The following is a 5,261-nucleotide window of genomic DNA, read 5'->3' on the forward strand; positions in this document are numbered from 1 at the left end:
GTTGAGTTTGGCGTTGCCAGTGGCCCAAAGCGGTAGTGTTTTGCCTGAAGGAAGACTCCATTTCCTATGAGTACCAGCGCATAGCGCCGTAAACATCCTGATCTCCCGGTGCATGGAAATTAACAGAAGACGTCCAAACTAAGTTTCTGTTTCCAACGGATCATTTCTCACTAAACATACATGCACAATCCGACGGAAAGGTGCCGCATTGCCTGCTCCCTCCTCGTCGTGACTTGCGAAAGTGAAAGTGAAACTTAAGTGAGAGCCGGTGTCCTACCATGCTCCTCAAAGCTGCTTAGTGCCAGTGAAGGCGATACAGACCCCCTCAGGCCATGACAGAGGCGTCATTCAACCTGTTGTAAGTCGATGTACCATCACAAAAGTTATGAAAATATTATATGAAGGTTCAGATTCACAAAGCAAACCTTCTATAAGTCGGGCCCAAGGGCAACACGAATATTAGCGAGGCATCTTCGAAAGCAACAAATAACAAATTCAATTCATAAAATCAGGGACCATTTATCAAATTCATTAAAATATGATCCAGAAGAAATTCAAAGAATCTTTAAAAACTACTATGAGACTTTATACTCACAGCCTGAGATGGTTGACGAAGAGAAAATAAAACAATTCCTGATTTCACTGGACCTCCCTTCTATAGGCTCAGAGCAAAATAAATATTTGACCTCCCCTATTACAAAAGACGAATTGGATAAAGCCATAGGTAGACTGGCGACTAATAAGAGCCCTGGGAGCGACGGTTATCCAAATGAGTGGTACAAAAAATTCAAAGAAGTCCTTGCCCCGGTACTATTGGAGTCATTTAATTGGACACTCGAGAAGGCTATAGCCCCACCATCTTGGAGGGATGCTGTGATATCTGTTATTCCCAAAGAGGGGAAAAATAAAGAATACTGCGAGTCATATCAACCAATTTTGGTACTAAATGTAGATTATAAACTGTTCACGTCAATTATCACTTAACGATTAGAGCATTTTCTGCCTGACCTGATACACGAAGACCAGACAGGCTTTGTAAAAGGACGCCAAACACAGGATAACATCAGGCGCACCCTTCATATTATAGACCATGTTAATAAACACCATACAAGCGCTGCCCTGATCAGCTTAGACGCTGAAAAAGTGTTTGACAGGGTCAGCTGGGATTTTTTGTATAGAGTACTAGAGAGGATGGGTTTCAACGATAAATTAATTAAATGCATAAAGGCATTGTATTCTAACCCATCAGCCAGAGTTAAAATCAATGGTCACCTGTCAGACACCTTTAAACTGTACAGAGGGACGCGACAAGGTTGTTGTGCTAGCCCTGCCCTCTTCGCGATTTTCATAGAGCCACTAGCTCAAATTATTAGACAAGAGGACGTGCTGACAGGAATCACAATTGCAAGTGATGAACACAAGATGGGTCAGATACAACATTTATTAAATTAGTAAAAATAATGGAAGAATATGGATTAATGTCGGGCTACAAATTGAATATGTCTAAAACTCAGGTTTTAACCTTTAACTACAAGCCAAATAAAGAAATCAGGAAGAGATATAAATTAAATTGGAATGCTAAGTCGATAAAATATCTAGGAGTGATGATAACTCAAGATTTCAACAGAATTTACGAAACAAACTACAAACTAATGAACAATAAAATTCAAAAAGATATGGCAAAGTGGACAACTTTAGTAATGGACTTCAGCTCAAGAATTGAGGTAGTCAAGATGAATCTCTTGCCGAGGTTGTTATATCTGTTTTTATCGCTCCCAATTAGAGTACCAGATTCACAATTCTCAGCATGGGACAAGCTAATATCCAGGTTCGTCTGGGCGGTAGCCTGGCCTAGGATAAGACTCAAGACCCTTCAGCTAGATAAAGAAAATGGAGGATTGGCTTTGCCAAACTTTAGAGAATACTACTATGCCACACAGTTAAGATACATAGTATATTGGTGCTCTCCGAGTTATCAAGCCAGATGGAAGGATATTGAGATGAATCTGGGTCAGGCCCCTCCACAATCAAGGTTAAGTGGGAAAAGAGCACATGGATCCTAAGGGTGAAAACTCGATCATGAGAGAAACGTTTGAAATATGGTATGATGTGGTAAAAAAGTATAAGTTAACAAGAGACTGTAAGCTGTTGATTTGGCCTTCTCACACCTCCAGGTACAGACCAGGGGCCTCATTTATCAAAGAGGGTGTAAAACTGCTACTAAAGTTTTGCGTACGGCGAAAAGACGAAAATGGCATACACCAAAAATATTTACACCTTTTTCAGATCAATCAAACTGTGCGTACGCACAACTCTCCGCAATTTCCCTTCCCTCCACCCCCAGAACGCCATATATGGTCAGCACGTGCATATTAAGTAGCCATGTGCGCTCTGTGGAGCGGCTACAAAGTGACAACAAAGTGACAACGGGCGGAGGGCGGGGGAAAGAAGCGGAACTACATACACGGCGATATCGGGCAATAAATCAGTCAGAAAAATGATCTTGCATTTTAGTAAGCTACAATAAAAACAAAAACCTCCCAAATCTCAACAAACAGGAGCAGAAAGAAGAATAATCTTATGTAATCTGCCCGTTTATCCCAGAAAATCTTTTTTTTTTTTTTAACACCTAGGTGTTAAAACAATAAGCAGGATTTCCACGATGGTTACCTTTGCACGCCTCTCCACTACACAGTTACAGCTCTACTGGACTCGGTTTAGGTCACTTTCCATTACAGCTGAGTCCTTCATAGTTCCTCCTCAGAGCCCCGTCGTCTCACTCTTTATTCTCTCCTCTCGTCAGCTCCAAACTCACGTGCACCTCGTTAACTCAGGTGACAGAATAATAACAGTCTAGGCTGCAGATCAGTGTGCGCGGCTGCCGGTGTGTTTTTAAACTTGGCGGGTTTGACCCTTGTCAGACATCACACTAGAGTGTGTAAAAGCAAAAAAGCAAAATCCTCAATCCGCTCTGTTTATCAATTAACATAGAGCCTAGTGTTATTATAGAGCGGGTTGGATTGCCAGCATCAACGGTCCACCACTACCACAATTACTTCAAAAAAATCCTACTGTGCTCTTCTAAATGTACTCCGCTCCTCTCTCCCTCTCACACTGCAGTTCTCTGACTCAGCAACGGTGTCGCCAATTCCTCCTGTTCCTCAAAAAAGGCGTAAATCACGGTACGCCAGGGTCAAAATGGGTGTAAATGTCCGCACTTTTTCCCGTCAGGTTTTGGTTTGATAAATCCCAAATTTGGCGGAGAAAATTGCGTACGCACAAAACGGGGGAAAAAGGGTGTATCCACAATGATAAATGAGGCCCCAGGAATGTTAGGCAAGACCTTTGAAAAGTGGAGAGACAAAGGAATAACAGCTACTTGTACACTGGTAGATAAGCAACATTTAAAATCATTCGGACAACTTAAAAATGAGTTTGATCTGGAAAATGGAGATTTATACAGATACAATTAAGACACTTTTATGAGACAGAAATTAAGAATGAAATCTCACGGGAAGGGAATGATGTGATTGAGGTGTTGATGGGTGCATTTAAGAAAACTCCCTCAAGAATTGTCTCTAAACTGTACAGAGGTTTATTGAAGCAACAGGGAAGAAATACAGTGTACAGTATATAAAAGTGAAATGGGAAAAATAATTCAATATTGAGTTGTCTGAGAATGATTGGCAGTCCATGTTTAAGACCCAACATACATCTACAAGCTCTAAAACATGGACGGAGTTTGGTTGGAAAAATTTACACGTTTTTTATTACACCAAAAATCAAAAATAAACAATTAAGTCAACAACAACATTGTTGGAGAAATTGTGGGCAACTGAATGCCAACCATTCTCATATATTTTGGTCTTGTTTGAAAATACAGTCATTTTGGGAGGGGGTTTTAAGAGCCATGGGTGAAATATTTGGATATAATATTCCTAATGATCCTCGGTATGTATATCTGGGACTGATACCAGAAGATGTAATAGGTAAAGAAGACAAGTACTTGTTCAAGATCCTATTACTCGCAGCTAAGAAAGCCATTACAAGGAGTTGGCTGAGAACTGACCCACCTGGACTGAGCCACTGGCTGGACATTGTAGAAGAAATTCGATCAATGGAACAATTGACCTACAGTCTTTGAATCAAAACAGAGCTGTATGCTCTAAGATGGACAAAATGGCAACTTTATGTGACCAAGTAGTGTTTATCCCCTTGTGTTTTTATATTTCTGTATATGTTTTTATTGATTGAAAAAAAAAAAGTAAAAAAAATAAAAATAAACTAGAAAAAACATTTCCAAGAATGGAAATGATGTGAATGCTTCCAGCAATGCTGAATGAGCTGAAGAAATTGTTGAAAGAAAGAAAGAAAGAAAGAAAGAATCAAACAAACAAAGAAGTAAAAAGACAGAAATGGAGTGAAAGAAAGAAAGAAAGAAAGAAAGAAAGAAAGAAAGAAAGAAAGAAAGAAAGAAAGAAAGAAAGAAAGAAAGAAAGAAAGAAAAAGACACAGAGAGAAGAGTATATAGAGAAAGAAAAAGGTAAGAAAAACAGAATAATAGAAGATAAAGAGAAAAGAAATTGGGGTGGATAAATGAAAGAGAGAGATATACAGAGAGCTGTACAAAGAAAGAAAGAAAGAACAAAAGGACAGAAAGAAAGAAAAAGACACAGAGAGAAGAGTAGATAGAGAAAGAAAATGTAAGAAAAAAGAATAATAGAAGATAAAGAGAAAAGAAATTGGGGTGGATAGATGAAAGAAAGACATATACAGAGAGCGGTACAAAGAAAGAAAGATAGAAAGAAAGAAAGAAATGGGGTAGAAACAAAGAAAGAGAAAAGGAGTAGAAAGAAAGAAAGAAAGAAAGAAAGAAAAGGACAGAAGGAAAGAAAGAAAATGGGAAGGGTAGATGGAGAAAGAAAGAAAGAAAGAAAGAAAGAACAAAAGGACCGAAAGAAAGAAAAAGACACAGAGAGAAGGGTAGATAGAGAAAGAAAAAGGTAATAAAAACAGAATAATAGAAGATAAAGAGAATAGAGAATGAATGAAAGAGACAGAGGGGTAGTAAGAAAGATACAGATACGGAGAGCGGTACAAAGAAAGAAAGAAAGAAAGAAAGAAATGGGGTAGAAACAAAGAAAGAGAAAAGGAGTAGAAAGAAAGACAGAAAGAAAGAAACAAATAAGTAAAAAGAAATGGGGTGAAAGAAAGAAAGAAAGAAAGAAGAAAAAGAGAGAAGGGGATGATAGAAAGAGGTG

This window comes from Trachurus japonicus, chromosome 13 (genome assembly GCF_045865225.1).
Source record: "Trachurus japonicus isolate A0001 chromosome 13, Traja_1.0".
Taxonomy (NCBI): Eukaryota; Metazoa; Chordata; class Actinopteri; order Carangiformes; family Carangidae; genus Trachurus; species Trachurus japonicus.